This window comes from Heterocephalus glaber, unplaced genomic scaffold (genome assembly GCF_053883595.1).
Source record: "Heterocephalus glaber isolate CG9 unplaced genomic scaffold, H.glaber_assembly_v1.0 deba00000676, whole genome shotgun sequence".
Taxonomy (NCBI): domain Eukaryota; kingdom Metazoa; phylum Chordata; class Mammalia; order Rodentia; family Bathyergidae; genus Heterocephalus; species Heterocephalus glaber.
Window position 1 is genome coordinate 2,468,628 of NW_028258156.1, and position 25,130 is coordinate 2,493,757.

Consider the following 25,130-nt stretch of genomic DNA (forward strand, 5'->3'; position numbering starts at 1 on the left):
TTGGAATATGGGCAGGAACATTTTATAAGAGTTGAATGCATTTGCAAAGATCCTGAGACAGAATGGAGATTAACGAGGAAGGCTGAAAAAAGGACAGTTTAGGAGTGAGTAATGGTAAGCGTGGAGGGAGATTGTCTTAGTCACTCACTTTCCTCATTGCGAGGACAAGATACCTGACACTTAGAACTTAAAGGAGGATAGGTTTATTTGGCTCACATTTTAGAAGTTTTAGTCCTTGCATAGTCAATTGGCTTCAGGAAGAAACAGCATGGTGGAAGGGTCTGCATAGAGGAAAGCTGCTTATATCATGGTGTCCAGGAGGAAGGCAGCAGCCCAGAAGGAAAATGTACTACCAGAGACTTGTGTCTTCCAACCAGGCCCCACCTCCTACAGCAAGTCAGGTATAGAGTCCCATGGCCCAGTCTTCTTCCAAAAGCCCTGCCTACGAGCACCTGAGGCTCTTGGGGAACATCTAGATATAAACCATTAACAGAAATGCAGCTGGAAAGTCTTCTGGAAAGGCTGGAGCAATTGGAACAGGTTTCCCAGGGAAATCCTTAAAGATGAATGTAACTGATACCTTCTGGAAAAGAAAGAAGAGGTTTGTATTTATTTATTTGTTTGTTTGTTTGTTTGGTACCTGGGCTCGAACTTGGGACCTTGCATTTGTGAGGTAGGTGGCAGCACCACTGAGCTAGATCCCCAACCCAGAAAGGAGAGATTTTTAAACAGATAATATCAATAACTTGATGTGTTCAGGAAATAATAAGTTCATTATGGTTGAAATGTCATATGAACAAACCCATCATTCTGGTTAATGGAAATTCATACTTCATTGACTTCTAGCTATTTGCTCTATTGAGATATACCTAGCTACACTTATGTGAGAGCATGGGTGAATGAGCAAATGAATGCTCATGGGCCTTGGACAGTGGTGTTGGTTGATGCTCTAGGATTGGCCTACTCTTAGGGGCAGTGACATGTTTGTGTTTCATCTGTTTGGATTTGATGTATGTTGAAGGCAGACTGCACCAGTGTCTCCACCAAGCCTCTGTTTCTTCCTCCTTTGCACATCTGAAGAGGTCTCCTTAAATCCTGCCCACTGGCCAGCTTTAGTCTAGTTGCCTGAACCAATGTGAACTTGCAGCAGGAGAGACCCAAAAGTGCTCTAGTCCTGGGTCTGGGTCAGCAGTTACTGTCAGGCTGACCCAGGTCACGGTGGCCGAGTTCTAGTAGCAGAGTTGCGATAATCACAGAGCTGTCTTCAGAGCATGTTCCAGACATGATGGGCTGTCCAGACTGGGTGGAAGATGTCCTGTCTGTAGGGGAGGAGGGGGTGGAAAAGCTGGAACTGGATGTTAGGAGCACATTAGGGACCACTCTGGCAGCTGTATGCCTGATGGAAGTGTTCACATGTCATTTGGTTTGGGCTCAGGCATGCTTTGTTTCTTTCCTTAACAAATCTATAGTTAGATAGAGAATTTAAAATTGGAGCTTAGAATGCTTTTGTTTCCTCCTGCTTCTAACAATTCACTTAAGAATTGAACAGAAATAGTGCCACTTGCTGACTGCTATTAGGTAGAAAGCCTCCGTATTTCAAAAGTTTTCATAAATGAGAAGAATATTCTTGATCTTGAAAACTTTTCTTTACATGTGAATTTTGGCACCAATCCATCCTGTAGGTCTGAAGGTAACTTGAAAAAGGATTTTTGACAGCCTCCGAGTTTGTAGGACTCACCTATACCAAAGAGCACACCATCAACAAGATTTTAAGTTAAGGGTCCAGATTTACTTGAGAAGAATGGAAGGGGTGCCTAAAATAACACCTGCAGGGTATCTAACCTGGTGAATAGGGGTTCACAAACTTTGCTCAGTTAAGTTCTGGGCCCTACAGAGGATCATACAAATATGACACATTCTTATCATCTTTGGCCACATTTGCACAACTATGCCCCTGTTAAACTTGATTTTTTCTCAACTCAATCAAAGGGTGAATTGGCACTTTGCCTTATGAGATTCAGGGAATGTTATTGAGTACTAATTTCCATTTCAGTGAGCATAAGGGGAGGTATGAAAACATTGTCACATGTAAGGAAAGGAAAAGGCATCAGAGGTGGATGGAAAGAAAAGACGACATCTGTCTTGCTCACTTGCTACTGGATCCAGCATATAATAGGGCCTTCTTAGGCATTGTTGAAAATACAAATACACCACATTATAATTACTGATACTGGAATAGAGATAATGTGTATGTAGATATATAGACATAATGTGTATAGAGATAATGCTCAAAATTGTGTCAGGGGCTAGTGTTATGAGAGACAGAAAAAAATCAGGTTAAGAGATAAGATTAAACATTGTCTCTTTATTAATATGTCCCAAATGTCTAAAAAAGTGTCTGGTTCATACTGGGTACTCAAGAAATATGTTTTGAATAAATGAAATGATTAATGGCATAATTTCAGGCTGTTATTGGGGAAGCTAAATATTGGGGAAGCTGTCAGAGGTTTTTGACCATTTCTGAAAGGCACATGGCAGGTATATGTACAAAAAATTGTAAAAGGAGGAATGAGAAGCAAGGAAACAGATGAGAGATTATGAAATAGTTCAGAAGGGACGTCTGAAATAGATAAGTGGTACTGGAAACAGAAAATAAGGGAGGGTTGGGTGGGTGTCACACAAAGACTTGGTGAGTGGTTACCTTACTATGTCAGGGTAGGATCAAGTCAAAAATGCCCAAAGTCTAAGGTGTTATGGAGTCCAGGCAAGTTGGAAAATACTATTGGCATGGACAGTGAGAGCAAGGTAGGGTTTTGTTAGAGATGAGGGAAAATAGGCATTAGTACTTAGTTTTAGATCCATATGTGTTTTAGTTACTTTTCTTGTTACTGGAACAAAATACCCAACACCCACAAGTTAAGGGAGGAAGGGTTTATTTAGCTCAGAGTTTGTAGAAGTTTCAGGCCATAATTGGCTGGCTCCACAGCAGGGTGGCATGGCAGACAGGCATTGCAGATGAGAAACAGTTCATGGTGGGCAGAAGGTAGCAAAGCAAGTGAATAAGGGATCTTAACAGCATCTTTCTGTTCCTTTTATATTGTATCTAGACTACCAGGATTAAGGTAATACCAAACCAATCAGTGGACTGATTTAGTAATCACACACCCTTAACCCCAGCATCACTCTAGATCCAGCCATCTCTGAAAAAAGACCACCTGTGACTGCATGAGGCTTTGAGGGGACATCTAGACCCAGCCATAATAATATCCATGATAAGGGCCGGGGATTTAGCTCAGTGGTTTCGCTGCCTGCTGCGCAAGCACAAGGACCTGAGTTCAAGCCCCGGTACCAAAAAAAAAATGTCCATGATACAAAGACAAACTACCTCCATTAAGCACTTGCAAGCTGAAAAAAAGATGGAAATTCAGGAGAGTCATCTCAGGGCTGGAGAATAGGTTTCTGAGCAGTTTTCTGCAGGCAGCCTTGGGAAGAGGCAGCTTCTTTGGGAGGTGGGAGTGGGTAGAAAGATAGGGTGGTCTCTTGGTGGTCTCTTGGTCCACAGGGCTCTTGTCTTCAACTTTAACTCTTTCTTTAAGAAACATCACAGAGATCTTGAGAGCTATGCCCTGTTCATGTCTTGGTAGCCTCTACTCCAGGGCATTCTCCCTGCCCACTTTGCCATGCTTTATTTACTTCTTCTATGGGGTCACTTTGTTTCATTGATGTTTATCTGCCACTAGTATCCCTACTGGAATGTTTCTAGTGTGTGTCTAATCCCTCAGCATCTCCTGTGGGAACTGATCCCTTTGCTGTTTTTGAAGGATAATGCTATTCATTTCTGTCTCTGTCTCTGTCTGTCTCTCCCTCCCTTTGTCCCTCAATCTTTCACCCTCAATCTCAGTTTCTCTCTCCCTCTCTTCCCTCCCTCTCTCCCTCAATCTCTGTCTCCCTCAGTCTCTCTTCTTCAGTCTCCTCAATGTCTTTGTCTTTGTTTCTCTCTCACTCTATCTCTCTGTCTCTGCCTGCCTGCCTGCCTGCCTGTCTCCCTCTCCCTCTCCCTCTCCCTTCCCTCTCTCTGTTGTGTGTATGAATCTCTCTTAGAAACTGATCTACAATAACTAATTTCACAACTTCAAATGACTGGATAATGTGTACAATACATATCAAATAAAACTTGAAAGATGCTAAGATAGAGAATGCAAGGGCATTTGATATAAAATACTATAGTTTTCACATTTTTACTTTAAACACTTCAGTTCATCAATTTTTTTGAATAGAAGAAATTGGGAATGTCAGATCTTTGTGGGAAAAATAATTATTTGTGTTTGCTTCACATTAAAATCGAAACTATGCAGAAAGATTGGCATGGCCCCTGTGTAAGAAAAGACACACAAATTCATGAAGTGTTCTTTATTTTTATCTTTATGAAAAACTCAGGAAAAAATATTTTTTTGGCTTTTCCAGCTGAGATGAATCATTTTCAGATTCAATTTCCTGTTTTCCCCCTCCTTTCTTTCTTTGTCATAATTCTTTGGAATTATGATCACACTGGTGATCATATAAAATGAACTTGAGTAAACCAGCATTCTGTCATTAGTGAGAATTTTGCCAGACTTTTAATTGTGTTATATTGCTTCCCTTTTAAACAAATTAATTGTGAAAAATAATTTAGGGACCTCAATTTGTACAGTTTTGAATGGCAGTTTGTGTCTGTGTATCTCTTCAAGTCAGGCATCTGCTTAAAAGATATTGATGGTGATGAATTCAGCTTCACAAAACTTGGCAGTTCCCACAAATAATTGAATAACCTAAATTCTGTTTACCTCTGTAGTGTCTAGATGAGCGAATTAGAACCATGAGTTTATAAGATATGTTTACACAAAGAAAATATTATTTAAAAATTGTTTCCAGGGGCCGGGGATTTAGCTCAGTGGTTTCGCCGCCTGCTGTGCAAGCGCAAGGACCTGAGTTCAATCCCCAGTACCTAGAAAAAAAAAAAAATTGTTTCCGGCGGGCTAACCGTGAAACTTTTGGTATGGTATTGGGCCAAGTGGGTAGATGTCCAGAGAAATAAGAAGTTTGTCCCTGTCTCATGCCATTCAGATGAACTCCAGCTTGATCAATTAACTTCATGTGATGATGAGTGTGATATGCAAAAGCATTGTGGAAAAGGAAAAAAAGGAAGAAGAAATCAGGAAGGCAATTTAGAAAATGTCTGGTCTACTTCAGTTGTAAAAAGTGAAAATTGGTCTTGTATGTACATGTGGGTAGTGCTGGGATCAAACCCAGGGCCTTGCGTGTACTATACAAGTGCTCTACCACTGAGCAGAAAATTGATATTTTTGAAAAGGATTTCAAAATGTGAATGTATATTTGGTTTTACTTAAAATCATCAGAAAAGAAAATATGGGTGAAACCCTTATAACCTTGAAAAGAAGGGCTTTTAAACTGACTCAAAATCCAGAAACAATAAAAGAAGAAGATGATAAATTTGACTAAATACAAATAAAACAATTTTACCTGATATTTTTAAAAACACCGTAAGCAAATTCAAAAGACAGATGATAAGCAGGAAAAAACTATTTACAGTGGACAAAAGGTTAATCTCTTTATATAAAGAGCTCCTACATATTAGTAAGACAGACTTTACAGACCAATAGAAAAAAGGCAAAGAACAGGAATAGATTATTCACAAAATAAGAAATACATTGTCTTTTAACCTAAGAAAAAAATGTTCACTCACACAGAATACAAGAAATGTAAATTTAAACTATGCTGAAGTAGTGCTTTTCATTTTATCAGATTGGCAAAAATTCTAAAGTGTGACAATTATACATTGTTGAACAGGTGTGGGAAAATTAGTATTGTACTTCTTAGGGCAGCACAAAATGGCACAAACCATCTGAAACACAGGTTGGCAGTATCTATCAAGATTACAAATGCAATTACCCTTTGACCCAGCAATCTGGCGCCGGCAATTTTTCCTGCAGATACATCTGAATACATATAAAGTGATGTACATAGGAGGTTTTCCATTAGACCATTGCTTGTAATAGAAAATATTGGAAACAAGTCAAGTATCCATTAGTAGAAGACTGGCTAAATAAACCATGTTCCATCCATACAGTGGAATATTGTGCATTTTAAAGAGAACATGGAAACTGTTTATATATATTTATCTGGAAAGATCTCAAAGGTATGTTATTAAATGAAGAAAGCAAGGAAAAAAACAATACATAGTATTCTTTCTTTGATATAGAAAGGAGATAAAATTTGAATTTATTTACCTCTGCTATATCTGCATGGAGAAAATATTGAAGAATCAATACAAACAAAAAGAGGATGTCGATAAAAGTGGTTACATCTAGCAGGTGGGTGGGTAGGGCATGGACAGGGAAGGGGTAGATAGAGGATGAAAGCAGCACTGTACATTGTACTCTATTGGATTATTTTTTTTTAAACCATGTAAATTATTACCTCACAAGTTTTTACAGTTACATATTTAAAATTTTTCATTTAGTCATAGTTTAACATATATCCAACAGCCAGAAAGATTTCCCCAGAGCTTGATCGTCTTGCATTTGGACTATTGACTGCAACCTCTTCAGTGGTCTTGTGGTTTATCTGGAACTGTGCTGTCTGGTATGGCAGTCATTGGCCACATTGGCTTTGAGCACTTACAGCATGGCTAGTCTCATTGAGATTCCTGCAAGTGTTCCTGATTTAGAAGACTTAGCACACACAAAAAAATGTAAGTTACTTCATAATTTTAAAGACATTCATTACATGTTGAATGATAATAGTTTAGACTTGAGGATTTAAAATATATTATTAAATTAATTTCACTTATTTCCTATCTTAAATGTGGCTAATAGAAAATTTAAAATTATGTATATGGCTTGGCTCTGTGGCTTTCATTTCATTCCTTTTGTGCAGCACTGATATAGACTCCTGCCCACGCTTAACATGTCTGCCAGAATCACTTAAAAAAGTATATAACCTCAGTATGTCAATTTGCTGCCTTAAATTCTGTATCCCTTGCTTCCTAGATGCCTTGGAAACTTTTGTAATAATCTGAGACCCTTCTTTTGCTCATCTCTGCCTCCCCTCTTATACAGACATTGTTTGTCTTTACTCACTGGGCTACAGGCCACTTCATAAAATGAGTCTTTGAACACACTGTCCCTTCTGTTGGGAATGTCCCTCCACCTCCCATTTCTCTGCCTGGAAAACTATCCATCTTATAAGCCCAGTCCATGAGGACCTTTTGCTAGCTTCTTTAATTCTCTTGTCCTGTCCCTACTTTCTTTCTTTCTTTTGGGTGATGAAGATCAAATCCAGGGCCTCATGCATGCTAGACAAGTGATCTACCATTAAGCTACACCCCAGGCCCTCATCCCATTTTCTTATATCACCTGCTAAACCCCTGTGTTCATGCACTGATCACATTAATATCACAGTCACCTTTTGAAGAGACCATTGTCTGAGATGTACTGGACTTGTGCTCTTCAAGGCAGAACACATACTGTATTCATTTTTCATATTCCCAGATCCTGAAACCACTTGTAAATCTCTAAAATATCTCTAAGAAAATGAAATTGGTCATACTCTGCCCAGCTTGCCTGACTGGTGTTTCTGTTTGTCTAGTCTATACATTGAGGGAAGCAGGCTCAAAGCCGTAGGTCTTCCTTGGTTAAGAACAGACTTTTTTGGAATGTTCTACCATTACAGAGGCTAGCCTCCCCACAAGCAGAAGGGAACAACTTGTAGAGATGTCAGTAGCACTAAAGGGAGTTCTGCTTTTCAGGGCTGTGTTCAGACTGGAATATGAGACGTATTTGTGTTCAGTTCAGCAAGCAGAATTCTCTACGTTGGCTGAGTGCCTGTGTTTCCAGAAGGTAAAGGTGGCAGGTGGTTGCCAGAAGGTGAAAGCATTAGGGGAGGCTGTCCAACTACAGGAGGGCTGTGAACTGGAATAACAAAGTTCTCCATAGTCCAGTTGGTGGGCTTGCACTTCAGTGCCCATTCTGTGTGGAAAGTTCTCCCTGCTTGCTGACCTTTCCCTCATCCTTCTCTTCTGCTTGTGTAGATTTGTTTTTGCTCAAAAAAACAAAAAAGGAGAAGAAACAAAATTTCTTAAGATCTGTGGAACAAAGATTTTTAGAGTGAAAAATAAGAATTTTGTAAGAAACTTCTCTCCTTAAATAAGGGTCCATGCTTATACTGAGATTTTAGAAGCATTATTACCATTGTTCAGGATGTTTATTTCTTATGTAATAGTTCAGTTATTTTCACCAGACAAAGCTGTATGTGCTTCTTTGCTAGTCAGCTGATTAAGGAGCTTGTCCTTCAGCAAAACTTTGAGTGCAGTAGAAAGTGCTAGAAAACTGGTCTGAATCTAAGACTGCCACTGATCTATTAGTATGAGCATTAGCACCTTGCTTTACTTCTGTAAGCTTTGTTATTCAGTAAAGTGGAGTTATAAGTCCATCATGGATCATAAGCATTATAAGAGGTGACCTAACACAGTGCCTGGTCAGCAGTAGGTTTTGGTCAGGATTTACAGCTGCAATGTGACTGTCGATTTTCTTTTGCATTTATCTGGTGTTGAAGGGAAGAGAAGAGTGTGTCCTCTCATAACAGAGATGACCTGCCATGATTTTTCAGTAGCCTTTGTTGGTGGCTGTTCAGAGCTTGCCAGCTGTCCCAGGAAGGGAAGAAAGGAGGGAGGAGTCAGGAACATGGGCTGAAGTAGCTTTGCCATTGGTCAGTTCCATGAGGACTCACTCTACCTGCTAAGTCCTGTTTGTAAAATGAAGGTGGTGATCATCATGGTCTCTAAAGTGAGATAGTCCTGTCTGCATAAAGCAGCAGAAACAACTTATTGGTTCCACAACATTGACTTTAGCAGTGATGGTGAACCTCTTAGAGCTTTCAATGATACAAGCATACCCCTGAGACATGTGGGCCATAGGTTCACCACCCCTGGCTTATAGGATGGCAGTTCATTGGTGTGGACTTGGAGCACCTGGTAACTGTGCCACATGGTTCTGTCACCTCCCCACAGTCCGGCAGCCATCTCTCTTTCCTTTGGAATTGTCCAGGAGGCTGGGATCATCTCCTTGAGCTTCATTCCTGTGTTCACTGTCATCACCCAGGCAAGGATCTGGCCCTGTTGCTCCCTAGAGATGCTTCATTTTCTTCAGGGGTTGGGATCAGCTCCTCGTCATTCTTCTGACAAGAGAGGGTAATCATTTTTAAGAGGGAGATTATCAGTGGTCCTTTTGTTTTTTTGAAGTGAGCTTTGTGCTTGATACAAATTTTTATGGACATAATGTCTTCTCTTAAGCGTTCCAGGTCTGCATAGTGGGCCTTCTCTGCCACCTTGTCCTGCTCCTGGCTTATCTGTCAGTCTGGAGGGGGCCCAGCCATTGCTCTTGCTGGAGATGGATGAACACAGTATATTGTGTGCCTCGGGACCACATCATTTGAGTTGGTAGTAATCAAGACTTGGGGCTAATTATCATTAGAAGGTAATTTCATTGCTTCCCATAATTGATTTTATCTTAAACCCACTATAGCATTTATTTTGTCACTTGATTAAAAATGAAAACAACGTGCTTCTGGCAATAAACTTTTGAAGACAGGTTTCCTACATTCCGATCTTTTTCAAACTAACTTTACAAACTTCAAGTGTGCCTTTATTAATGTGGTAATTTGCCTCCTTTATAACATTGCAAATTCAAAATGAAAGAAAATTGAAACAGTTTATCACCTCACTCAAGTGACTGTTACAAAATCAGCATTTGGTTTGAATAATGAGGTGCCCCCCCCCCCAGCCAAGTTTTGCTTCAGTAAATGAAGCTAATGAAACTGCCCTCCATTGTTATGTTAGTGACTTCCCCTTCACTAACTTTTGGTTCCTTTCTGTTGCCCATTTGGAGGCCAGTAAGATTTCTTTGGTTCTTTCCTAGTGTTACTTATTTTAAGTAAATCTCTCCAACAGCCACTTATGGCATTATCATGGGTGTGTGTGTGTGTGTGTGTGTGTGTGTGTGTGTGTGTGTGTGAGGACACTCCATGATCATAAAATCATAGTTTTGCCACATTTCCAGTGACCTTCTTTCTCCACCAGTCAAGTTCTTGAAACAGGGTCAAAGTGCAAAAAGAGCTCTAGTATTGGAAGGAGTAAAAATTAGATATTGGCATAGCACCATAATATCTACACAATTCAGGGCAGGTAACAGGAAGCTGCCCCATGTTTTGTTTCGACCTTGAACTCTGATTCCCACAGAAATATACTTCTTCCTGGGTAATGGTACCATGTGGAGGGCACGGAGATGTTCTTCCTGCTCTTGCTGATAACACATACACATGTGCACACACACTGCATGTGCATGCGCATCCCTGGGAAGATGCTTGAGGTAAATACCTTAATTATTTTTTTGCTGCTAGCTTTCCTGATCCATAGATATCCATGTTAATAATCGTAATAATACCCTCTAATAAAAAACACTTTCAGATTTATCATTTAATTGGATGTTCAGAAAACCACTTAAAGATAGATTATTCTTCTTTTCCTAATAAGGAACCTCCTCAAAGTGTTATTACTAACTCAGACATAGCTGTCATGTGATAGAAAGCAATGATATTTTATAAAAGCCTGGTGTGATGTTAATTGTGATGTATCAACTTGATTTAAGTAAGATCTGCCTAGCAGATTAGTAACTTCTGGTTGTGTCTGTGATTTGACAAGTAGGTCAGTAAAATGAAAGAAGACCCACTCTGGATATGAGCACCAACACTAGGCTTATAGCTTGGACAGAATATATAGGGAAAGAAGGACATGCTTCCCTGTGTTTGGGAAAAGCTCCAGTCTTCACCATTGCCTTTGGATGTTGGTCTCCAGTTTCTTCAGCTTTCCAACAGAGACTCACACCGGTGGCTCTACAGTGAGTTTTCAAGCCTTTGACCTTTGGTAGCTCCTGAATCTTAGCTAGCGTGCAGATAGCCATTTTGGATTCTGCTGCCTGTGATCCTGCAGATGACCACTGTGACTCTTACCTCTAATCTAGTAAGTTTACCTAATAAATCCTTTTGTGAAATTATACATATATTTTATATTGGTTCTGCTTCTCTAGAAAACCCTAATATACTTAGTTTTATATTTTCTCATAAAATCAAAGGGTTATCCTGCATTACACATTCTGTCTCAATAAAAAACTTAATGAGTCAACAGATTAACCAATAATAACATGAAACAAAACACTAACAAAACCCTAAAGAGAGACCTCCAATAAAAAAATAAAATATGGAAGCAAATAAGGTCCTTCCTTCTTTCTGTTTGTTCTGCATCCATCCTCCTCTCCTCTCCTCCCCTCCCTTTCCCCCTCCCTCTTTCTCCCTCCCCACTTCTTCCTTCCCCTCCTTTCATTTCCATACTGGGGGTTGAGTCCAGGGCATTTTCACTGACACACAGCTCCAGCCCCTTTTTAGTTTTTATTTTGAGACAGGGTCTTGCTAAATTGCCCAGTTGCCCAAGGTAGGCTCAGATTTTTAATCCTCCTGCTCAGCCTTCTAGAGTTCTGGGATTATAGTGTGTGCTACCACACCACATTTATAAAATGAGTATTTTCTGTTTGTTATTTCTGTTCCTTTACTCATAATAAGGCTGCAGGCAGGCCTATAGATTTGCAAGAAATACTTACTGCAATTTAATTAGATTAGCATTACTTTGCTAAATAAAAAAGGGAATATCCTTTTGTCTGTAAATACGTTGATACTCAGATTGTATCAACATAAAACAGACCAAGACTATTAATTTCCTACCTTTCTTCAACCTGATCTAGTAGTTCACTGCAACAGGGCCTCAGGAAATTGTGAGCCAGATTGTAAGCATTCTCATCACTCCACTTTTTTAAAAACTTACTAATTGTATTTTCTGCTGCTCTCTGCACAAGACTAAGGGTAACATAGAGAACTTTTAGATGAAGTTTAAAGTCCTTCTTGGGCAAGGCTTTCAGAGGGGTAGCCATTGCGGATGGCTGAGCAGCCCTGCTGCCATGGCAGCAATGTGAGCACTACCGAGTCTTCATCTTAGGCCCACAGGACAGAGAGCACAGTCCTTTCGCACCTCATTTGCTGAATTTTGCATCTTTCTCTGAGAACCCTCGAATTCTTGATTTCCTAATTTTTTTTACCTTTTTAGTTGACTTTTGTCTTTTAACCGTCCTTTTCAAATTCTAGTATATGTGCTGCCGAAGTGAGCATGTCCTTTTCAAATTCTAATCCTGAAGGAGCAGAGTGATATTTCTTTTTTACTGATTAATGTGTATGATGTGCAAGAATTTCTTAACATCTAGAGAAGTATGCAATTTAACCTATGCAGTTTCTTTCTAGGTTTTTTCCTGGTAACTCCTTATCAGATACTACTCTTTTAAATTCACTTAGGCCATTTACGATTCTAGGCCTTAAATTCCTATCTCTTTTGGCTAGGTTGATTTTGTCTTCACTTTTGGGCCAATTTGGCCTTCAGCAGACAGGCAAGATGAGATCATTGCATCCTACCTGTTTCTCATGGCTAACTCTTGAGTAAGGTCTGGCAGGGTGAAGGAATGGAAGAACCCCTAGTCTAGCAACCTGTTGGCAGGGTTTGAGTCCCAGTTCAGCCACTAACTAGTTGCATTATATAGGACAAATTAGTTTATTTGTACAAACTTTGGTTTCCTTTTTTGTGCAAAATGAGTTAATAGCTATTTCACATTGTTGAGGACTGACTGAGATGGTATAATTGGAAGTGCTTCATAGTAGTATTTAATGCTGTTATTGTTACAGATGCTTTTTCATGGGGAGGTGATGGGTGTACATTGAGATAGTGCTTAGATCATTACCAGATGAAATATCATATTAGAGAGTTGCCTGAATAAGGAAAGGGGTAGGCCATTCTTTTTAAAAATTATTACTAACATGTTCTAGGTATACAGTACAGTATTGTTAACTGTAGTCACCATGATGTTCTTAGATCAGTGCAGTTATTCATCTTGTACCTGAAAATTTGTACCTTTTGACCAACATCTCTCCATTCCTCCTCCCCATCGCCCAGGCTCTGGCAACCACTATTCTAATTCTACTCTCTATTCCTATGAATTTGACTTTCTTAGATTCTACATATAGCAGGATAATACAGTGTTTTTCTTTCTCTGATTGGTGAATTTCACTTACCATTATACCCTTAAGGTTTATCCTTTTTTTATTATTTAGTTTTTTTGAGACAAGGTGTGGCTATATAGACCAGACTGGTCTTGAACTCACTGTGTAGTCCAGGGTGGCCTTTAACTCTTAGCAATCCTCCTGCCTCAGCCTCCAGAGTATTGAAATTGCAGGTGTATAGCACCATATCTAGCCTTATCCATGTTACTGCAAATGGTAGAATTTCCTTCTTTTTGAATGACAATTAGATTTGTTTCTAAACTAATACATAAAAATTCCAGATGATATTTATAGGGTACCATTTGGTGTTTTGATATGTTTATAGTGTGTGATGTTTAAATCAAGATAAGCATATCTATCACCTCAAGCATCATTTCTATGTAGTTAGAATATTTTAAAATACTTTCTTCTAGATTTTTGAAATATATAGTATATTATTGTTGTCTGTATTCACCCTACTGTACAGTAGAACACCAGAATTTATTCTTTCTATCTAACTGTAATTTAGGGCCCATTGACCAACCTTTCCCTGTGCCCCTGTCCCTGCTACCCTCCTCAGCCTCTGGTAACCATCCTTCTACTCTCAGCTTCTATGAGAGCAACTTTGCTATAGCATACCCATGAATGAGATCATTCAGTGTTTTGTCTTTTTGTGCCTGGATGTTTTCACCTAACATAATGATCCAGTTCCATCCATGTTGTCTCAAATGACAGGATTTCATGCTTTTGTGGCTGAAGAGTATTTCGTTGCATATATGTATCATAATTTATTTATCCATTCATCAGTTGATAGACACTTAGATTGCTCCTGTTTCTTAGCTGTTGTGAATAGTGCAGCAGTAAACATGAGAATGTAGATGTCTCTTGGACATAGTGAGTGCATTTCTTTTGCATATATGGTGGGATTGCTGGATAATATGATAATTCTATTTTTAATTATTTGAGGGAACTCCATACTATTTTCTTGTAACAGGGTTCTCTTTTTCTCCACATCCTTGCAAGCACTTGTTGACTTTAGTCTTTTTGATATTAGTTATCTCCTGGTAGTTAGATTTAATTTACTTTCCCTGATGATTAGTGCTGTTGAACATATTTTCATATCACTGCTCACCAATTATATTTTTCTTTTGAAAAATATCTGTGTGTGTCTACTGCTCATTTTTAATCAGATTATTTAGGTTTTCTGGATATTGAGTTCTTGGAGTTCCTTATATATTCTGGTTGTTAACTCCAAGCCACATATGTAGCTTACAAATATTTTCTCCTGTTCCATAGGTTGTCTCTTCACTCTTGATTGTTTCCTTTTCTACAGATGCTTTTAGTTTGATATAATTCTGTTTGTCTGTTTTCTACTTTTGTTTCCTGTCCTTTGGGGTCTTATTCAAAAGATCTTTCCCCATTCCTTTATCTTGAAGCATTTCCCTTTTATAAATAGCTTCCCTCTTGTAAATAGTTTATGGTTTCAGGCCTTACGTTTAAGTCTTTAATCCATTTTGAGGGATTTTTGTATGTGGTAAGAGATAGCAGTCTAGTTTCATTTTTCTGGATATGTGTATCTAATTTTCCCAGCACTTTTTGTTGAAGAGACTTAGCATCCAGTGTTTCTAATACTTTGTCAAATATCACTTGGCTGTAGATGATTGGGTTTACTTCTAGGCTTTCTGTTTGTTCCACTGTTTTATGTGTTGTTTTTACACTGGTACTATGCTGTTTTGATTACTGTGGTTCTGTAATATATTTTGAAGTTAGGTATTGTGATGCCTCTTGTGTTGTTCCTTTTGCTCAAGATAGTTTTTGCTATTTGGATTTTTTTAGCTTCCATATAAATTTTAGGATTGCTTTTTTCTACTTCTGTGATCAGTATCATTGGTATTTTAGTAGAGATTGCATTATATCTGTAGATTGCTTTGAATAATATGGACATTTATCATCATGGATTCTTCAACCCCCAAAATGTAGAAGACATGGATATCTTTCCATTTCTCTCTCTCTCTCTCTCTCTTTCTCTCCTCTTCAGTTTCTTTCATCATTGTTTTATAATTTTTATTTCAGAGATCTTTCACCTCTGGTTAAATTTACTTGGAAACCAAGGATGTGAACTCTCATGCCACTAAAATGTAATGAAAGGATCATCATCATTAGGTGATTCCTAAGTAGTAACTTGGGGGTCCAAATATATTTAACATTGATGGAAAGATAAACTTGAAAAGAGACCACAGTGTTAATTCAGTTAAGAAATTAACTGGGTCTGAGTATGACTAGGAACTAGAAAAAAGCGATGTTGAGCATAGTGCCTGGCACAGAGTTGGTGCTGAATAAGTGTTTGTCGAATGAATAAATGGATGCGAGATAGATGGTTTAGAGGACCAGTTGTAGAACTGAGGTTGTATCTCAGGTTAATGATCACTCTTTTTCCTGGAAAACCCTGTCCTCTGAAGAATTGTTACCTCCCACCCACCAGGCCCATTCATTGGGCCTCTATACCTGGGAGGTCATTTTTTCAAACCATATAGAGCATGTTTCCCTGGCTCAGGAAAGTGAGAGGTGCCCAGGTAAGATGCTATATAGATACCTTTATTCTTATGTCACTTTGGTTTAATTTGTAGGCCACTAATAGTTTAATAAATCATAAAAATGTTTTAATCTTAGGGTCTGAGAGTAGAGCTCTGTCTGAATTCTTTGACAGCAAACTAAGTTAGTTAAATACATGTGTCCAGTAATGGTAGTGATTACTTTGTTCTTTCTCTTGAACCACTACAGAATGACATTTTGTTTTAATAAGGTTGTGACTTTCATCATGTCCTTTATTTCTTGTACCTTTGGTTGACTACATTTTAACTTAACCTGTTAGTCTGCTATGGTGCTCTCTGGCTTAGACCACTGCAGTATAATTTTTGACTTAAGCAAAGTGAAGTAGACTCATTTCTGGCCATTTCATGGTACACACCATGAAACACGTGTACAACTTAGATTTCATCAATTGGAGTAAAAAAGCACAGTGATTACAGGTAGCAAAAGCATTCTCAGCCCTCCATAGCACTTTGCTCTTCTTCCTGTAACACCAACACCACTGCATGGATTAATATTTGAATAGAAGATACCTGGTTTTAAAATACTCAGAAGTGCTTCAGGAGACGAGTTGTAAAACTCTGCACATGGTGAGAACTGTCTAAAGGTACTTCACTCAGTAATCACTGGAAACTTACCCTAGTGGGAGGTTTGTGGATTGGTTGATGTTCGAGGGACAAATTAAAGTCTACTTCTAAGACTGATTTAAATGACAAATTAATTTTAAGGTTTAGATGACAAATTAATTTTATGTTTGAAGTTTGAGCCATTTGGAACTGCTCAAACGTTAGATGCTTCTGCTGCAATTATAAATTTGAAGTCACCTTTGTTCCCTCTCCCAGAGGTAAAGCAACTGAGATGTAATTTAAATAACTTTCTGGAACTCAGAGTCTGGCGGGAACTAGGAAAGTTCTGTGAGCTCTAAGATTCTTCCAGGCCCAGCCTTGTGCTCATCCACTAGACCATGGGGCCTGTATGGTAGATGAAAGTGTAAACATACAAATCTGTGTTTCTGAAGTCAGTGGAATTATGTGTGTCTTGTTCCTGTGTAGTACAGTATTTCATAATGGAGTGCATGGTGTGCAGAGTTGAAAGGAGTATTTATATGCAACCTGTCAAAGGTATGCTTGGTATGAAAACCATAAGTGATTTCCTCACTGGTTTGTTTAAAATTCTCAAGCATATTGCTATATTAACATAGCTTTTATTCACTGACTCTCCTTTTTATCAGGGAAGTGACCATGTGGTGAATGAAATAAATATACCGGACTTGATCCTCATCAAGAAAGGCATATAAAACTTGTGTTAAAAAGTGATTCTGTGTTCCTTCTGCTTGGCAGAAGGCATGGATGTGTAACGAGTTACTAACACGTGTCAGATCCTGTGTCTCCCAAGAACTTGCTGTTGTCTTGTTACTCTAGAGTTCTATTTATTGTGATGATGACATGCTGCAATTGGACCATTGGCACTCAGTGTGCCAGGTGTACGAGAAGTTGTGAGTGGCTATTGGAACATTAACTCCAGATACCCTGACTTGTGTGTGATGAAAATACTTTATGAAGTTTAATCAATATCAAAAGCAAGTAAAAAAAAAATTATAGCTTTTTGGAAGAAAAAGTCATCATGTGAGCCGTACTAGGGAATTTCTTTATTTGTTATCCTTTGGTCTGATGTGAATTTGTTCATTTACCCTAGTTTCAATAGTTCCATATTCTGAAGTCAACTGGGAGACCTCATCCTGTGAAGGTCCTTGATACCTGAGGGGACCTGTATGTGTGCTTGCCTCTGTATCATCTTTAAAACAGTTTTCCATCCCATTTGATCCTCCCTGGGAACATGTTGCTGCCAGAAGAGAGTCCAAATGCCAAATACAGTAACTTCTTTTCTTGTTAGTTTTGTGTTAATGAAGAGGAAAGAAGCCTGGGTTGATAAGAATGAGAGCTGAAATTCTCATTCTATCACTCATATAAAGTGAAAAATGAAAGTTTTTCTCTAGAAACTTATGTGTTTCTTTCTCTCTGTGTGAAAGTGTCATTGTATGAGAGAAGCAGGCTTGATTTGTAGCCGATAAGTAAAATCTTGCAATTAAGCTAAGTTTTCCACCTTTGATGTTAGGGACTTTAGTAAGATGTGATGCTACAAGTTACTCCTTTCTTACTGGGCCTGAGGGTACAAGGAAGGAAGTCCTCTTATGAAACCAAAAGGTGAGCTCCACATGACTGCCTCATTCTCAAATCTGTGTATTTTCTCAATAGAGCCGGTTGCTGCTGGGTTCAGAGACCTGACATGCAGTTTTAACCACTTGACCCTATGTGTTCAGCCCAATTAGATTAATTTACCTTCCTCACCAGGATTCACAGTGTTTTTCAGTTTATCTGCAGTAACTACATGTTAGTTGTACAAGCTAAGGTACTATGACGGGTCACTAAAGGCCATGGGCTCTATTGAATGAATGGAGAAAAACTTTAACCATTTCTAATACAGATGAAATATGGAATAGTGAATTTATTTTCAAATTGAGTTTTGTGTGATTCCTGCATTTAAAAGAGAATTCTCATTTGTTTTCTAACTCTACCATTTCTGCTTGGTGACTCCAAAAGCAATTCTGGGAGTGTCATAACAGAATATACTATTTTCTGTATCTCTTGAAGTGATAGCTTATTTTACATCCTCTTTATTTCCAGATGGAGGTCATTGAGTGATTGTCTCTTGATAGTTTACACTGAAATGTACCCTATATGGGACATGGTTGTATCATCATGGCCAACCAAAAGTCAAGGACAGAGTCCTCACCCTTGAACAGCCTTGGCGTGAAGCAGTACTTCTGATACATATTAAAGGAAGATCAGAAACCTTTTGGAATCTTAAGTGATCACATCTAATTTTTTAGTCTCTTTTTCTCCTCCCCTTTGTCCCTCTCCATTAAAAAACAAACAAAATTACCCATCAGCTGGAGACTGGATAAAGAAAATGTTTTGTTTTGTTTTTTTATAAAACGGAGTATTACTCAGCCATAAAGAATGAGAAACTAGAGAGATTTATAGCTAAACGGATGCACATTGAGGCAATACTCTTAAGTGAAATAAATAGGACACACATGTATAACTACTGAATAATTTCTCTAATGTGAGAAACAGTGTAGATAAGGACTAAAAGGTATAATAGATAATGTGAAATAGGAAGAAAAGGTGCAAAAGGGAAGGGGAAATGGAAAGGGTAGGGGAAAAGAAAGAAAGGAATGGAATTAATATGAGAAAAGGAAAAAATGGAAACAAAGTCTTTGTAGATAGGGAGGGGTGGAGGGGTTGAAGGGAGGGCAGGGGAATGGGTAAAAAATAAGAACCAAGTTGGATTCTGTAAAGGTGCAAATTTCCAGTGATGAATGTCATTATATTGTATTCCTTAAATGTACCAATATAATTAATAGAGAAAAGCCTTCTAATTTGATTAAGATAATTGTTTATAGGGTTAGAAACTGAAGATAATCTATGAACCTTTCCAGAATCTTAGTGTTGCAGGAATTCTCAGTCACCAACCTTTGTACTGAGATAGATAAAGAGGAAGTAGGGGACCATAGTTCAAAGGATCACTAATTCATGGCACATCTGGCAGGACTGGGACACATCTTCAATATAATAACAGGATAACAACAGCACGATCCACATGTAAGTGCCAAATTATTTGGGAGTTACTTTCACAGTCTTTGTTTTGTGTGAGAGGTAAGGGCAAATCATTAAATACTATTTACCAATCAATATTTTTAGGTGTCTACTGTCTGCCATTTTCTAGGTCCTAGTTGGGAAGAATACAATCAAGATTTTCTGCTTTTGCAGAATTTATGTGTTAGCTGCAAGGAGACAGATGATAAATAAATGAAGTGAATAAAATACAAATTATGTTGAGAAGTGAAACTGCTGTAGAGAAAAGTCAGACAAGGAAGGAGAGGAGAGGTGGGGAGGTTTTCATGGTATTAACTAGGGGGGGTCAGAGTAGTTGCCTAAGCGAGAAAGTATTTGTGAAATGACATGAAGGAGGTGAGAGGGTGTCCATCTAGGAGAACAGCATACCGGGGAGAGGGGACCTCTAGGACAAGGGACACTGCAGTGATGGCCTGCTTCATATGAAGAAATTGCCAGGAGGCTACTGGGCTGGAGTGATGAGAAAGAGGGTAGGGGGTGATGGCACTAGCACCAGGACTGGGGCATTTCCCCCATGGGAGATGGGGAGCCACTTGGGGTTAGGCAGAAGAGTGACATGATGGATGGACACTTTGGGTGCTGTGTTCAGAATACACTAATAGGAACAAGGCTAAGAAGCAGGGAGACTGATTTGTGGAGGGTATTCCAATAATCCGGTGACGAGATCATGGACATGCCCAGGCAGTAGCTGTGCAGGTGGTGGGGAGTGGTAAAATTCTGAGTATATATTAGAGGTAAGGTCAACGGGTTGGAGTGTGAGGCATGAGAGAAAGAAGCCAAGGATGATTCGAGAGTGTTAGGCCTCAGCAACTGGAAGAAATTGGTTATTATTCACTACAATGAGGCTCAGGTGCAAGAGCAGATTCTGGAGGGTGGTGGAGATCATAAGGATCTTGGGTTGGCCATAGAATTCGAGACTGCATTAGACTTCCAAATGGTGGTCTCCAGCAGGCAGTTGTTAGTTTTCAAGTCTGGAATTCAAAGGAGAGGTCAGGACTGAAGACACGCTTTTGGGAATAGTCAGAGTGTGGACAGCATTAAAGCAGTAGAGTGAGTGAGGTCTGAAACCAGAAAAGGAAACTGAGAAGGTATGTGGTGAGAGAAAAAAGGCAGAGGGTGGTGCTGGTAGCTAAGCCAAAGTGTTTCAAAAAGGAAGCAGCAAGGTCTATGTCCAATATTGTGTAGGTGAAAAATGGTTATATCAATTGGTCATATGTTAAGAGCTAAAATAAGTGACTCACCAAGGCCTATGGCTGGGAAATAGCTAGGCAGTTGCTCAAAGTCAGGTTCACCTTCTTTCTGCCAGCCAAGTCCTCTGGCCGTGCCTGCCTTTGTGAGCCATGTTGTGTGTCATTATGTGCTTCTTGCACTGATGATGGTTCTGTAAGTGTTTGTCCTCATTCCAGTATATCAGCGGCAGCATCCCATGCTTCTGATTTTTAGTTTGTATGAAAATTTTCATTCTTTTGTCTTTTATATAGATATAGAACATAAGAAAGACAAATAAGAAAAAGAAAAGAAAGTTAAAGCCATGAATAATAATCACATCATTCAGAAGTGACTGTGCTCACAAATTGGTATATCTCCTAGGCTTTTTTCAATCACATATGTAAATGTACTATTTTTTTTCAAAATATGACTTTGTAGTAAATATTTTAGAATCCTTTTAGCCAACAACATATATCATGAGGATCTATCATTACATATGTATTTATATATTTATTTTATAAAAATTGTGCCTGTATATTTATAATACAGTATACTTTGCCAAGGATATGGTAATGAGAAGCAATCTAGTCCAATGGGAATTAACCCAGAAATAGAATGATTAATCCAGAAATATTATATTATCACTATTATATTCACTGTGTCTCAGCATGTATTAGGCACTGTTGCTTAGTATTTTATTTATATAATGTCATTTAATTCTCACAACAGCCTGGGAGGAAGATAGTGTTATTATCTCTGTTTCTGTGGTTGGGACCCTGAGAAATTAAGGCCTTTGCTCCTGGTTATGATGCTGTAAGTGTTAGATGAATTTGGACCAAATGGGTCCTGCTCCAGAGCCCACAGCAATTCCCCACCACCCATCTCTTCTTTCTGACTGTATTTTCATGTTTGACCCCAGGCTGAACTTTCCCATCAGCTACCTTCCTCTCCACCATCTTTACAGGAATAGTGGGTGGCCATAGTGGTAGCACATGCTGGGAACTAGGCTGTTGGTGCCCCATCCCACCCGGCACTACTTATTCATCTGTAGTTCATAAGACAACTCGTAGAAAATTAGAGTTTTGTCCCTCTAGGTTTGCTTTGTTAAAAACAAAAAGTTTTCTGTCTAAAAAGGTCCCTGGTCATATTGATCCTCTTTGAGCCAAGAAAAAGAATGACATTTCCCTCAAGTAGTTAACCTATGTATTTGGGTTTTTTACAGATCGTTGAATATATTTCACACACACTTTCTGTGGGCTTAATATTTAAACATGTCCATTTTGTGATTTCCTTTCAAACCTTCTTGTGTACCTTAATCTTGTTAGATATTCGTACAGTAGACTAAACATAATGCACAGCATATAATATGTAATAAATAACATATATGTATAACTGTGCCTATGATAGAGCTGTATTTGTGACATATAGCAGTGGTTAAAAGATTGAAACGTTGAGTGGCAGAAATATCAGGTTCATTGTTTTTGAAATCACTGCTGTGGTGTTTACAAAATCATTATGTTACAGTGAGCATAAAAAGGGAACTCCTGTATTTCTCATACTCCTGTAACATGTAAGTTGAAAAACTTGACTGATTACTTCATTAAATCACTAAATGTGCTTCAAAGCAATACTGAAAGTGAACACTTCCATACAAATTACTATATTATTATCTTTTGAGGTACTCACAGCATATGAACTACAAATAACTGCTACTCCTAACTCACTGTTAGATTAAGTGAGAGTTTTGTCTTTATCAAAAAAGTAGATGAGTGCTGTTTAGGTTTTGTTGGGCCTTCTAGTTTTTAACTCAGCATAAAGATAGTACTTAAACACTCCTGCCCCAAACATGTTCCTTAATGGACCTGTGACCACTAACTGCAACATTTGTCCAGCTATTTCCCTGATTCTTTTCTTCTAATCAGACCTTTGCTTCTCAGAATATTGGCAAGAGATTTTTAAACTGCATTTTGGTGGTGACCTTGTGATTCTGTTTTCTTTTCTATTCTAAACTTATTCTTTTTAATTTTGTATCTAGAGTGATGACAGTATGCAGGCACCCACTCATGTAGTGAGCTTAGTTAAACTGAGCCTTTTCTTTGGACACTAATCATGGGGCTGATAGAGCCTTAACATACAGGACAGTAAATTAAACTTGTGGAACTATACTGTATTATTTGAGACCTAATTTTGTGCATCTGAAAGTATTCACTTCTGTCCATAAGGGGAAAACTCTTTCCATATGAATTATATCTTCTTAGTTATGTGTACATAAATTCTACCTGAATAATTATAGTTTCAGAAATAAAACATTATTTCAATTGATTATAGAAGCCCTCGGCAAGTTCAGAGATGTTAATCTAAAACTCAGAGTTCAGATCTGGGGGTGTAACTCAGCAGCCAAGTGCTTGCCCAGCACATGTGAGGCCCTGGGTTCCATCCCAGACACCAAAAAAAATTTTTTTAAATCATAAAACCCAGAGTTCATGTAAGGATTGTGGTTCATAAAACTACTCTTGTGTACTGTTTTATAGTTTATTTTGAACTTGATTTATGAACAGAAGTATTAGTCTCATTTATTAAAGCTGAAGGGTTTCTCCACTCATCTTTCCTCAGAACTTGTCTCTTGTTTCTTTTAATAAGTGGGGAGTATGGAACATACTGTCCATTTCTCTTCCTTCCAACATTGGATTTCAGACTAATTAACAGAATAAAGCAAGCCTCTTTCAAAAACTTGACTTTAAGGACTTGGATATATATCATCAGAGTCATTAAAAAGAACACAATGTTTAGTGTGTGTCTCCTCCCAGCAAGCACAGAAACTTCCCATGGCTGTTCCCAGTATCCCTGGAGGCCAAGTACAGCTCCCAGTTCTGAAATCTTGTCACTGGGTAGCTTTTAAAAATATGTTAAAAAGATTGGCCATCTGACATAGTCCTCCTCTTATTTTGGTGATGTTTCAAAACTCAGAAGATTTAACCTTTCTAAAGTAGAATTCATTAGCTATTGAAAAAAATGTGTTTTAGTCTTGTAAGTTGTGAATAGACACTGAAAATTTCATAGAATTTTTTTCAGATAGCCTGAACACAAGTTTTGGGTGTTGTTGTTGTTGTTTTAATTAAGGGCCCAAACCCTTTAATGTTGAAATATGGGAATGGGACTATGGATAAAAGACCAGACATGGAACATTTGGGAAAAATTATTGGTCAAGAAGTCATCAGTAACATTAAGTCCAGAGAGTATGGCTGGCAGCCCTCTATCCTTGTCCTAACTTTCCCCTGTGGCTTATTAGGAAAAGGTAGAGACTTGCAGTTGCCTGTCATGGCCTCTGAGAGAAAGAACACTTAGTTAAGAACATTCTGTTTTGTTTTGTGAGTAGTTCCAGAAGAGGAGTTTGGGCATGAGTAGTGTGCTTCCCCTTATGGACCTTTCCTGATGCATTCAAGGGTAATAAATAGTACCTTGGGGGTCATTTACTGATGATTAGATGACATGCTGTGTAGTATATGCCAACATAGTGCCCGACACTTGTCACTGTGCCAGGAGTGTTCTCTGTTGGCGTTGTCACCATCATTAGTCATCTGTTACCATCAAATGCTTAATCATGATTCTAGCATTCTGTCATCCCCAGTGGGATGCATTATGAGGTATCCCAATGTTCAGAGATCTGCTTTAGTAAAAAGATACTCTGAAATAAAAAGAGAACAAAGTTCCTTTTTAAAGCCAATTTTATATTCTATTAGGGAAGTCGTGATTATTTATTCATGTCCCGTGAGAGTTGCTGAGTGCCTCTGTTGAGCCAGGGACTTTGCTAGGTGCTGAAGATGTAAAGATGAAAAGACAACCTTGCTTCCTGCACCTATTTTAGGCAGCTAGAACAAAGTACTGTACCGTAGCCCAGGTGGCTTTCACAACAAACACTAACAGTTCTGGAGGCTGGAAGTTCAAGACCAAGGAGCCTTCAAATTCAGTTCCTGGTTGGCAGATAGCTTCCTTCATGCTGTGTCCTCACTGGCCAAGAGAGGGAGGAAGAAAAACTCCCTCCTGAATCTCTCTAAAAGGGCACTAATCCCATTGTGACATCACCTACAAATATGCCAAACATTTCGGATTATAGCTTCAGTGGAGACTGGAGAGATTTGGACCATTACAGGGAGTTTAAACTTTGGGTTTGAGACAATAAAGGGGAAGCTGCTATGCTAAATAATTGTAAAATACAAGGCTGACTTCAGTGTGGATTAAGGGCATTTAACACAGACTTGGAATGCTGGGGACAGCTCCCTGAAAGAAGAGTCATTTAAGCTGGGACTTCAGAAAGAAGCAGTAGGAAGGTCAGAGAACAGAGGGGTAGTGTGAGCACTAGGCTGGAGCAGGGAGAGCACAGTGCATTAGAACGTAAAGGACTTCATTGTGGCTGGAGTGTGGGGTCAGGGTGGGGAGGGTGGGAGA

General features: G+C 38.8%; 1 protein-coding gene and 1 non-coding gene across 2 annotated transcripts in view; both read left to right on the forward strand.

The window, feature by feature from the left end:
* Jazf1 (JAZF zinc finger 1) overlaps nucleotides 1-25,130 on the forward strand; it is a 348,619-nt gene that overhangs the window by 59,056 nt on the left and 264,433 nt on the right. The window lies entirely within an intron of this gene.
* Nucleotides 4,311-4,418, forward strand: LOC147829213 (U6 spliceosomal RNA). The gene has a single exon (XR_015449421.1). It is a non-coding gene; the product is annotated as a U6 spliceosomal RNA (small nuclear RNA).